The sequence below is a fragment of the Orbicella faveolata genome, unplaced genomic scaffold (genome assembly GCF_042242905.1).
Source record: "Orbicella faveolata isolate gen_17 unplaced genomic scaffold, um_ofav_v1 contig_24, whole genome shotgun sequence".
NCBI lineage: Eukaryota > Metazoa > Cnidaria > Anthozoa > Scleractinia > Merulinidae > Orbicella > Orbicella faveolata.
In genome coordinates, this window is record NW_028301552.1 from 21,238,950 (window position 1) to 21,252,606 (window position 13,657).

General features: G+C 39.5%; 1 pseudogene; it reads left to right on the top strand.

Annotated features, from left to right (window-relative positions):
- Window positions 1-957: 957 nt before the first annotated feature.
- On the top strand, window positions 958-13,655 carry LOC149110859 (uncharacterized; annotated as a pseudogene).
- Window positions 13,656-13,657: the final 2 nt, after the last annotated feature.

Sequence of the window (13,657 nt, forward strand, 5' to 3'; positions counted from 1 at the left end):
AACAAGCAGCTTTCCGCCCTGCTTTCTTCTAGAAAGAATTATTCTCCTTTCTGCATCAGTGTCGCGTTGCATTTTGAATACATTATGTCTTAAGATGACTGGTTTTGCCAAAAAGTGCTAACTCTGTCAACTGCACGACGACGAAAGCGACAGCATATTTGGAGTAATGTAATTATTCCTGGAAGATACACGATTTATTTCGTTGTATTCTACAAGTTCGTGATTTATTACCACAAAAACGTTAATTGACAACTGAGTTTGTATCGATAATCATTTTTTTTTTCAATATTGACATTAATCTTCGTGTATTTATTAATGTTTACATTTCTGTCATCCAGCTTTTGTATATAGAGGAAAAGTTGCTCTTCAGTTTGATGTAAGAAATTTTTGGTCCTTTACGAGAGAGTTAACGAGAATTTTATCTTGGTCTGTTAGGCTTGTTTAGTGTCGTGAAAATTTCGTTGGATCACAGGCGGCCCAGACGTTGAATACGATAAATACGTGACATTATGCTGTTGGCGATAACGTTACAATTTTAGCCGTTTATAAGGCAATGTATGAGAAGGCTTCGAAAATTACTCTAAATGCTACGCGTAGAAAATAATTTGAATAAAATGGTTTACCTTATGTTTGCATTGCGTTATTTGGATGTCTCTGGGTTCGTGGAGGTGGTTTAGAGCCATTTCGGCGAGTTTTACTTTCTGGCGGTTTGCTTCGCCTAATTATTTAAGGAACAAATAGCGCATTAGACAGTAAGTTTTCCACACAAGCGTGCATGTTGAGTTGCTCAAACTCTAGCAAGCAACTTGAATCTCATTTCAATTATGTTGCAGGTATTAACATTGAAACTGTCATATCGCTTGACCATATTACCTAATTTCAGTAAATTTTATTTCAGTCTTTAGGCGCTATTTTCAAAAGTGGTTTGTACCAGTGGACTTGACGCTTGCATGTGAGATGGGGATTTTCATAGTGACGTTTGCAGTGTTTTGCATTCTTTTCACCGGGCGGTGCGACCATGCATGAAGTGAAGAGGTTTGTGTTGCTAAGCGGTTTTTCTTTAAGAGAGCTCAAGGTAAGTCGCTTCAAATGCAATGTTGCTAGTGAATGAACTACAACTGGGAGATTGGTTAATAGTTAAACTTGGTTATAGTTGTTCTTGGCGGTTTCTTTAAGCAGGATTATATTCATTATTATTATTTTTGCTATATTATGAATAATAATAATAATAAAGCCTGGGAGCCGACTGGCTCATAGCTGTCGGAGCTTATCCCGGTTTCTGTAGCATGAATCGAAGCGGCAAGGAGTATTTCTACTCTCCCTGGACGGGATGCTAGTCCATCGCAGGTCACTCCCCCGCAATTTGTTAGGTTTCCCCAACAATTCACCGGTATCTATTTATACTCCTGGGTGGAGGGAGGCTATTTATACTCCTGGGCGGAGGGAGGCTATTTGTAGCTTAAATAATTAGGCGAAGCAAACTGCCAGAAAGTAAAACTCGCCGAAAGAGTTAAGTGCCTTGCCCAAGAACACAACACAATGTCCCCGGCTAGGGCTCGAACCCCGACCGCTCGATCTGGGGACGAACGCACTAACCATGAGGCCACGCGCCTCCATTATCAATCAAGCAACCCTAAAAATCATTTGCCATTGAGACAGGCCCAATAAGGATGAAAGTGTCGCGTCGAAAAACAACAGTTTTTCACTTTCACCAAGAGCGCAAAACGAAAAAAAGACTGCCTCGCTTTCTTTTTAGACTCGAAATTGTTTTGGTTTTGCACGTCATCATGCTTTTTTTGTTGTTGTTTTTTTCCGAGAATTTAACTAACTGCTTGATAGAGGTACCGTATACCATCTTACTAACGACTTGCAGTCGTATAGATTCTCTATATATCAGCATTTTAATTTGCGGTTATAGTTTAAACAGATTTCAAAGGACCTTAATTAAGTCGCGGGAGGACAACAGCTTATGGCACGTGCCTTGGTAAGCCTAAAATCTCCCTAACCAAATAAAATGAGAGCGGAAAGAGTTCTAAGTAAATGTAAGCGAAATTTACAAAGACTCGCCTACTTTTTCATTGCCCATCATTACCTCCTTTCGTTCAACAAAACAGTTGTACTGCTGTTTCGTTAGAACCGAGCTGCTTTTTTGAATTTAAGACCGAGTTAACAAGAGGACCAGGCAGGGGTGATACATGCCATCTCTCCTTTTTGGATGAAACTTTGCCAAATTGAAGGTACTACCCAACAACTCTAAACGATAAAGTGGGCCGGCTTTGTGATTTTTCCCTTAGGAGTTAGACCACCCCCCCTGGTTTTTTGCCCAAAATCCCAAAAATGTCACTACAATAAGCATTAAATTTAAACATCTCTCCTGCTTTCAGAATACATTGAATTTTGTTGGTATTTAAACAAACAAAGATTGGACCTATCTTAGGTCACACCAGGAATTTCAAGTCATTTGAAGTGACAGGTGCCAATCAAGGAATGTTATTTCCTACCCATGTCACACAATATTTAGTTATAAGGCAAATTAGTTCAAATTCTGACTCAAATATTGCTTGAGTCCAACTTTTTAAATCAAAACTAATTTCATCACAGTTTAGAGTCACCCTTGGCCTGATAAAATCAAGAATAAAATTTTTGGCATCTGTTAGTGTTTGGTAATAAAAGTTGTTCAAACAACATGACAAGAGGCTAGTTTTAACAAAGAGACAAGGGCGAAATCTAAAAATATTAGATATTATAGAATCAGTTTATCAAAGTTATTTCTATGTTAATGTCATTAACAAAGTCTTTGAATATTATATAGGGCAGTGGAAGCTCAATGAATGCAAAACTCTTTGCAATATCTCGTAACCCTCGGACGTACAAGAGGGGGTGGGGGATAGATGTCATCCCCCCAATAAGGTATTTTCAAAATTTTGAGAAGACGATTTACTCTAAGGGGCTGAAACTTTCATTAGCTGTTTATTCATCCTTCGTGGATATTTTGATATGTCAATTGTGTGTCCATCATTTTTATGTTTTCATAGCAACCACTAGTTTTATGTAGGTTTGACCGAAAATCAACTTTTTTGACATAATTCTGTATTTTTTCCAGTCTGGTTCATCAAATTCCAGGAATTTACCAATTTGTACATTTCATAAGCATTCTGGCTTGATTTTGTATCAATTTCCATTATTTCTTGACTTTTTAAGAAAAAAGTAAAATCCAAGATGGCGGATCCACGATGGCGGGTCAAATGACATCATGTGACATTATGACATCACAGCCATTGAATATGGTATCATTTTTTAGAGCAAGCTCAGGGCTATCTAATCAATGTAAGTTTAGTAGGCTGTGCGTTAACAGAACAAAAACCAGAGGGGGTTCCTTCCATTTCCCCTTTATACCACAGTGGGGGTACGAGTTAGCTTGTACGCCAAAGGGTTAAATAACAGTGCAAAACACCTAAATTCTATTTGCACAATCTAAATATGGGAATGAACGGCCGTGATGTTTGAATTCTAAAACATTGACTAGTTAGATGAGAGTTTTTCTCGGCATATCTTGCTTTTGAGATTACTCTTGAAACCCTGCTCAATCATCACAGGTCAAATACTTAATCTTGCAATTGATTGATGTCACCTCTTACTTTACACTCGGCATATAAACTCATCAATCCTGAGAAGAATTCTTTGCTGAAATTATTGTTTGCTCTCATTCCGAGTTCAAAAAACCCTTGAAATTTTCATTTTGCTGCATCAGGCAAGCAAGTAAATCTTGGTAAACACGTACAGTTGTATATAATACTTGAACTGTAAGATCGAGCTTTAGCTAGCTTTTATGAAAATGCGTTTTTCTTCTGAAAGTTCCCATACTGAATTAACCGCAGATAAAGGTTATACCTGAAAGATGTTAGCACAAAACATTGTAAATAATCGCATGTCTGCGAGTAAGAAGATGTGTGAAAAAAAATGCAATTCTGAGGAAAAATTGAGCTTCAAGAAGATCTAGAAGCTGAAATTATCTAAAACCTAGGGTCCAAGCGAGCACACATGACAACATACACGGCACCAGTGCCTTAGGTTTAGCAAGGTTTGGCTCGGTTGAACTTTTTTAATTTTTCTAGGCACTCAAGAAGCTTGATTGGCTCTTGGCCATTGTTTTCTTTTCTGCTCAGTAACCTCCTGTGTATACCCGTAGCTCCATAGCCCTGTGAAATAACTGATTTGTTTTTTTCTGGTCACAAGACTGTATTACATATTCTACATGGTGGATGGTAAAGTAGTTGGCAAGTAGTATTGTCTTCGTACTGCAAGCCTGGTCAAGATCTCTTCTGCTTCATCTTGAGACGGACTCAGATCAGCCTGGTGTATAGCTAGTCGGCCACTTCTGTACATTACAGACAACATGCTGAAGTACTGGGCTATTTGGTCTGCAGCAAGCTACTCTTCTTTGCTGGACATTTTCCTACCACTACTGTCTTGCACAGTCTCATCTTACTGCACTCATTCACTACACTTTCGTCCTGTCCCCTCACCTTCCAAGAATGTTCTTTTCGGATATGTGTTCACTTTCTCAGAAAAGCAGGTTGCTCTTCGTGATGTTTTCAGACCCATCCCTTTGAGATTTCTCATGTGGATCATGATCACTAAAGGACATTTGGGATTTCAACTCATTTTATCTTGATGCTGTCTATGCCGTTTCTCTCTCTAACTTCTTTAGGTGTTTACCCGAATCCACTTCTCTTCAGACTGCAAGAGATTGGTATGCTTTTATGAATCCCTCTTCAGGGTAGGAGGAATACACTCTTGTAGCTTTGACAACTTGGGACTCTCCTTCAATAGATTGCGAGGTCCTAGACCATAGTTAATAGATGGAAATGGTTGTGAAGCCCGGAAAACATCAAAGGAGTAAACAAAGATGCCAAGATTTGTGTTGGAAGGTCCACGACCGCGCAAAATCTTTTTTTGCGCCCATACACTATGCATGAATTAAGTAGCCAAAACGTTTCTATTGGTCAGTTACTCGGTCAGTAGTATACAACAATTGTGTTTTGTGCACGGTCAAGGCCAAAAAAGAGAACAAAAACATACAACAAAGAACTTTGGTGAGTTTCATAATAATCCCCCTCTATTAACTATGCCTAGACTGAGGCTGTTGGAGCTGACACGTCAAACTCTTGGCTGTAAAAGTAGCAGTCTCTCTTGCAGTACATTTAAAGTGCACCTAACCCCAAAATTTTTTTTTCGCTAAAACGAATCTACTTGTTATTTGAAATAGTTCTGCGAAAAACTTTTTGGATTCCGTTAAATCCTCGATTTTCTGTGCCCCCGCGAAATCTCGAAAATAGCTCCAAAACACCGCCATTTTGTTTCACGACCGAGTTTGAGGAGAATGGGTCCAGCGGCTCTTGTGACGTCTACCCAGGAAGGTTGGATATCTCACGTCCTCTCATTTCCTTCAGGATGGTGCAATACACATTCGAAAAGTGCGCTGAAACGCCTTCCAGAGGTGCTATCGGCTGTTGCAGCAATATTCCAGATTTAAAGAAAGATATACTGTACAATTTACTGGCGATGATCGGCTAATGGTGCAATAAAGACGTAAACGATGGTTGATTTTGTTGAACCGAAACAAGCGAACTGAATCTGTGAGAACCATTGAAGAACTCTCACTGGAATTTGTTCCGCAGACTTTCGAACGCTATTTTCATACATTTTCTGCAAAAGCTAACCAGCAATTTCTAGAAATACTACCGACAACCTATATCTTCCAATCCCGCAGTATTTATAACATGACCGGCAAAGTTGTGTGATCTGATCATGATAAAGAAGCGTTATACTGATATGTAAATAGATCGCAACTGTACGCCGCTAACCAACACTTATTTCTCTTTCGATTTAGATGAAAGTCGAAGATTAATCCTTTAGAATTACATGATAACAAAATTTTTAGACTCACAGAGTTTTTCGAAGGTTTGGAAATCAGCAGTGCGACAAAGATTCTGTGCAATAGCGTCAAAAATATGACCGCGTAACATTATCTGCGGACCGCTTAGGGAACACATCCTTTTCGCTTATCCGACGAATTTTACTGCAAACTTTAAGATCAATTTACATTGGTTATTTGGAGTTACGACTTAAAAGGTGTGACAATGTGAAATCGGTAATTGTATGAAATGTTTCCTTCCGCCTTGCTTCCCGCAGCTTCAAAAATACAGGTCCAAACAATACGATTTTCAATCGATCGAAGCCAATGTTTTGGAGGTCATCAAGTCTCCAATACTGCAACACGTACGTCGCTGTTATAAACATGAAGCTTTCAACTGAAAGTAAAACACAAACTGGATTTAACAGAACAATCACACCTTGACAAAATACATTCTCGCTAAGGACAAATGTAAACGGGCTATAAACACGCGTGGGAATCTTATGTTTAGTTGACGAAATTACCATCCAAAGCAGTCCTCGAGTTTTCTTTCCTGCTTTTCGTTTGCCTGCTCCTCCACTTCGTATCTAGCTTTCCATTCCTAATATACAAGCAGCTCGTCCGCAAAGAAGTCTTCCCCTTCGTCGCTTGAAATATTGTAAATTGCTCTCAAAGCTCTAAGCAGTGAGTTCACAGTTGTCGAACGTGCTCGATCGAAGTTTATTTCGGAGTCTTCCGAATCGAAACTTAACTCTGACTCCAGTGACGAAAAAGAAATGATTCTGAGACAAAACTTGGACGTTTTAGTGCCAAAATACATCGGAACGATTAGTTTTGTGTTCCATTTTCTCGAGCAAATACAGAGAGTTGACTGAGGCGCCATTGTGTTTGGTTCCTGGGTAGACGTCATCAGGTACCGCCGCCCCAGACTCCCTAAAACGCGGTCGTGAAACACTTCAAGCGCGACTTTGAAAGGGCATAGAAAATCCAGGATTCAACCAAATTCAAAAATTTCTTCGCCCAAATGCTTCAAATTAAGTCTAGATTCGTTTTAGCGAAAAAAAATTTTGGGGTTAGGTGCACTTTAAGGACTGCTCTATGCATAAGTCTGTAGGCCTTTGAGGTCTTCCAAATCCATTCCTCATGTGCAGGTGTGAAACATTTACCAGGGCCCATACCATAAGCCTTCTACACTTTCAAACCTCCGGACTTGAAGCTAAAAAAATTTCGAGACAGGATCCCAGACATTGTGTGCTTCGTGGTCTGGCCTGACTCTTGACTCTTAACAATGTTATTGATGCCTGACACCCTTCAACCGGCCATTGGATATCACTAGCACTTTTACTGTCGTGGCCTTCATTTATGTTACAACACACGTGGCTCTGCACTGTGGCAGTTCTTCTGTCAAAGAGGTACTTTCCAGCCTGTGGATCACTGAAATCATATCTGACGATCTTAATGCCTGTGCACTCTCTAAGGCTGGCAAGTGAGTGGATGAGATGAGAACAAAGGTAACATCCGGTATTGTCGAGCTTTTCTTTCCAAAAAGTTACAATTGAGCAAAACATCGAAGCCATTCTTATCATTGGAGTGTGCACATCTATAAATAGAGATTGAAATCCCTTGCGCAGTGGTAAGAAATAGTAAATAACAACAATAAATATAAATAAATATGATAATAATAATAACAACAACAAACTATTAATTATCACTTGGTGATATTATTTGCTGCTGATCAAGGTCTTTGGTTCTTGTTCCCATGCTTTCAAAATTATATGCACAATGTTTATCTTTATACCAATTAAGATTTACTTGCCTGCCTGATGCAGCAAAGTAAAACAAAAATCATAGATGTTTTTTAAACTCGATTCGCATGAAATGAATATTCATTGTGTGAGCTCAAGAGTTAATATATGAGGGCAAACAATAATGTCAGCAAAGAATACTTCTCAGGATTGATGAGTTTGTATGCCGAGTGTAAAGTAAGAAATGACAATAATCAATTGCAACATCAAGCATGTGACAGGCCCGTGATGATCGAGCAGGGTTTCAAAGGTAATCTCAAAAGCAAGATATGCCGAGAAAAACTCTCATCTAACTAGTCAATGTTTTAGAATTCAAACATCACGGCCGTTCATTCCCATATTTAGATTGTGCAAATAGAATTTAGGTGTTTTGCACTGTTATTTAACCCTTTGGCGTACAAGCTAACTCGTACCCCCACTGTGGTATAAAGGGGAAATGGAAGGAACCCCCTCTGGTTTTTGTTCTGTTAACGCACAGCCTACTAAACTTACATTGATTAGATAGCCCTGAGCTTGCTCTAAAAAATGATACCATATTCAATGGCTGTGATGTCATAATGTCACATGATGTCATTTGACCCGCCATCGTGGATCCGCCATCTTGGATTTTACTTTTTTCTTAAAAAGTCAAGAAATAATGGAAATTGATACAAAATCAAGCCAGAATGCTTATGAAATGTACAAATTGGTAAATTCCTGGAATTTGATGAACCAGACTGGAAAAAATACAGAATTATGTCAAAAAAGTTGATTTTCGGTCAAACCTACATGAAACTAGTGGTTGCTATGAAAACATAAAAATGATGGACACACAATTGACATATCAAAATATCCACGAAGGATGAATAAACAGCTAATGAAAGTTTCAGCCCCTTAGAGTAAATCTTCTTCTCAAAATTTTGAAAATACCTTATTGGGGGGATGACATCTATCCCCCACCCCCTCTTGTACGTCCGAGGGTTACGAGATATTGCAAAGAGTTTTGCATTCATTGAGCTTCCACTGCCCTATATAATATTCAAAGACTTTGTTAATGACATTAACATAGAAATAACTTTGATAAACTGATTCTATAATATCTAATATTTTTAGATTTCGCCCTTGTCTCTTTGTTAAAACTAGCCTCTTGTCGTGTTGTTTGAACAACTTTTATTACCAAAAACTAACAGATGCCAAAAATTTTATTCTTGATTTTATCAGGCCAAGGGTGACTCTAAACTGTGATGAAATTGGTTTTGATTTAGAAAGTTGGACTCAAGCAATATTTGAGTCAGAATTTGAACTAATTTGCCTTATTGCTAAATGTTACGTGACATGGGTAGGAAATAACATTCCTTGATTGGCACCTGTCACTTCAAATGACTTAAAATTCCCGGTGTGACCTAAGATAGGTCCAATCTTTGTTTGTTTAAATACCAACAAAACTCAATGTATTCTGAAAGCAGGAGCGATGTTTAGATTTGATGCTTATTGTAGTGACATTTTTGGGATTTTGGGCAAAAAACCAGGGGGGGGGGGGTGGTCTAACTCCTAAGGGAAAAATCACAAAGCCGGCCCACTTTATCGTTTAGAGTTGTTGGGTAGTACCTTCAATCTGGCAAAGTTTCATCCAAAAAGGAGAGATGGCATGTATCACCCCTGCCTGGTCCTCTGGTAAACTCGGTCTTAAAGTGTTTTTCAAATTCCCCGCAAAAATAGTTTAAATACTGTTGCTGCACCAAAGCTAAACAAGCACCAAAACAATTGTCGCCATGTCCTTAATTCCTTTTTTCTGGAAGGTTCACAGATCTATATTTTTGGTCAGGGATCGTTTATTCAACACCTGCAAAAAAAGTTAATGCGTACATCAATCGGCTCAGTTTGTGTTATCCAAATTCATGGTCTTCACAATGCGATAGCATCTTAGCTCGAAAAGCAAAAGAAATCACAGCCCAGACTCAACATGTACACTGACTTGCAACCAAACGCTTGCAACAAGCCGATAACGAATCACAATTTTTGCAAAGAAGGGAAGGCGTTAAAACTCAAAATTAATGTCTTTTTTGTCTCACCGGAAAGATGCTGTGCTGATAAATCACGTGATCGCTAAGCACCAAGTCACCTCGGTGTTCGATTGTGCTCACCGGTGCATGCGCGAGTCCAGGTGCGTTTCCTTCAACTACGAGGATCACGCTACATCGCTAAGACACGTGTGCCAGATCAATGACGAGAAAAAGCAAAAGAACTTTGAAAACTTCATTGGCCTGGATGGGTTCAGTTACTATGAGTTTGAGTTAAGTCGTCGAGGCGTCAAAATATGCAAACCCTTCTAAAGACGTTACTCTACGGCAATGATGCTATAACATGCATTACAGTGTAGGCGAAAACGTAGCCTCTATAAATATGTCTCTCGTTTATGCATAACTCATATTGTATCACTCTTTTAATAGTTCAGTGGACTTATATGGTAAAACTTAACAAATCTAGACCACTGTCAATGAAAATATGTCTTCAAGATTTGACCTTTCGAAAGTTTGCTTGTCCCTTTAAACTTCAAGCATTACTTCAAAGGCTTCCAAATCGGGAACACAAACCAGATCGAATTGGAATTTGTTGTGTTGGTTATTGCGCGGAGGACGAAAATGGTGAGAATCCAAAAGAAAAACCCTCTGGCCAAGGATGAGAACCAACAAAAATCTCAAACCATGCACCGGTATGACGCCTTGCAGGTTAACGATTAGGACCCAAGCACCCACAGGGTAGGGGGCCGGCGAGTGCTCTCACCACTGCGTCACTCCTTGGTTCCCGGCATACCTTGAAAAAGCTTGCTGTTTAATTCAAACTATGTATTATCTAGGATCAGAACGGGAGACCCTCGTTCAAATATAACACCGCTGTTTTACTTCGAGCACACGAGAGCTCATCATTTCTCCTACCTCCAGTAAGGTCTACCTGGCATGTCTCAGCTGCATATATTTTGAGGAAGCACGAGAATTGACATTAAATTTCTGACGTTTGGGGTTATATCTTAGTAGCACATAATCTTTAAGTCTACATGTAAGAAAAAAGACAATCGACCGGTTACTGAATCTCTCTTATTTATCTTCATTCTCAGCAGCTTCTCGCATGCGGTGTTGGTTCATGTCAAAATGGCGACATTTGCGTGGAGCAATGTGACGGAAACCGCAAATGTATCTGTAAAGAGGGGTACACCGGAGCACACTGTGAAAACATTCTCAGTACAACAGAAACATTACGTAAGAGACACAGCAAAAACCTTTCATTTGTACTCATACTTTCAATGTACATCATATTTTACAGAAAATAATTAAATTAACTAGTGTACTGGCTGCCTGGAACAGCCATGCACAGGGGCTGGTGGAGCCGACAACATGATGGTTTGTGAGTGGATTTAGGACAGGCGCATGTCAGTAACGAAGCCAGTCAATATCGCGTTGCATGGTCAATAAAACCTGCACTCCGCAACATACAGCAGGTTAACATCGCTCGATCGTTAACTGTATTGACTCGGAGTCTTGTTAGTAGCAAGTGCTTTTTAAAACACGTTATATATCTGACAGACGTTACGTTTAATCTTTTTTTACAGCTCTCCCTGTGAATGCCGTGTCTTCTTGTAAGGCACTCTATGACAAATACGAGTAAGTTCACAGTTAAATTCCGTTTTGACAATTTATACGGAGTCGTTCACCTCTCGATTCACTTCTAACCGTACTTCAGTTCAAGATGCTAACGTGGCGCTTTGTTTAAAAGCACAGGTATCCAGACAGATTTCTGTCTCTCTTCTTATTTTATAAAAATTACTGTGTAGGAAGAGGGACAATTGTGCAAACGATTTTACCGAGAAATCCATCGCGCAACTGAAATCAGTAACAGCAGTCTATATTTCTCTCGCATTTTAATCACTTTTGGCCCTTATTATTTAATTTTCATTCAATGATACTATACTAGTTATTGCAAGGTATTTAAACTGTTTGGATTTCTTCTCGTACAAACCATTCACTACGCGTTGCACGTTTCGTTTCAGCAGCAAACGAAACTAACCAACCAAGTTGTGAACATGTGGAAACTCGAGTGGAAATACAGTGAAGTGAGCGAGATGATCAGTTTATTTCACTAGACTGGAAAAATCCTCTGGCCGTACGGTAAAAATTTTCTGGAGTGGCGTGGCTTGTTGACTTTGCATAGATTAAAGGAGCTAGTTGTATCACGGTTTGGGCATCTTGAAAAGTTTAGACTAAACTTTTCAAGTTCACCGTTTGTAATCAGTGTCAATCTTCTCTATCATTAACCATTCGTGTTCCCTTAATGGTTTATTGTTAACTCTTTGGTGTTTATCTATCTTAGAAAACTATTATTTTCATGTTTCCTTCAGTTTAAAGGTAATTTTGGTCGTGGCCAAAATTAGCTCAAAATGCTGTGACTGAGCTCCTTTAAGTAGCCTCATCCTCCATAATCCTCCTCTTTTTCGCCTATAACAGGTCGAGAAAGAGTCGAGGTTTTCCACTGATGTTTAGTGAGCAGACGATCCCTGTTTATTGTCACATGGAAAACTTTGGATGTGGAGATGGAGGATGGACACTAGCCATGAAGATTAACGGCAATAAGGTAAAAACCTCTATCCAGCGATGTCCCATGTAAACCATAAGCATTATGACCATTCATCAACATTTTAAGCTAATATTTTCTTTCTGCCACGTTTAATTTCAGAGAACTTTCCATTACAATTCTCACTTTGGAATGACACGAAAGGTTATAATCTTACAGCAGGTCAGAGTGGGTGTGACACACAAGAGACCAAGCTACCAACCTACTGGAACACACCCTTCTCCAAGATTTGTCTTGGTATGAAGATCGGTGAACAACTCAACTTCATTGTCATCAACAAGACGGCCAACTCTCTGTACTCACTGATCGCTGACGGGCAATACCGCAACACCTCACTGGGCCGCAACACGTGGAAGAAGTTGATTGGTTCACGGGCCTCCTGACAGCGCAACTGTAACAAGGAAGGGTTCAATGCCGTGGGTACTTCTTATTTCCATTCCAAAGCAAGAATCGGCATCATTAGTAATGGGCAAAATGACTGCGACAGCTGTAACTCCATAATCGGGTTTGGTACAGGAGGAAAGTATGATGGCAACAACACGTGTGGGAACGAAGCAACTCGCTTACCAGGTAATGGAATCAAACACATGAAAACCATGGGTTATATTTTGGTGCAGTGACTTGAACTGAGAGATGCTGTTTTGTCGAACAAACTTTTAACATCTCAGTAGATTCACATTTATACGCTTTTCTTTGAAAGTATTGGTGTGTTGTTAGTAGAACAAATAAAAGTGGTGATGTTAACAAATGTCGAATATTAATTTTTGGCTGATGTCGTGGTGTTTTACCTCGGGTTTGTTTGGCACACATCAGGGTGCAGAGTCTCCTTCGATCTTCCTAAAACGTCAAAAGCACTATGGAAATCATGCTTGAAATCGATAACCACAGCAAGCGTCCTAAGCGATGCAATATAAAACGTACTATGCAATAGAGTCTTGTGAGCTTTGGTGCTCTTTACGAAATTCTTTGCAATACACTCTGAGAGCTTTCTGAGTTCTCTTTCTTTCTTGTCTTGCACCAAATCGTCTCCCGGTGGGCGGATTTTTCCACTCCACAACATTTTCAACCCTCCCTCTTAACTAGATGCTGAATTTTTTAATAAATTTTTGCAGATCCACTTCCTCCATTTGGGTCTGCTCGACAACGTTACAATGGACGGTCCAAACGAAAATTACCGGTTGAATATACAGCGTTACCATGGAAACATCAGCGACTGTGCAGAAGAAGATTTATCGTGGCAGTGTTTCACGACTTAGGACTTTGATAACGACATAGCAGCTCGTCAAAACTGTACTGCAGAGGATTATGCGAGCCGAAGATACGATTGATA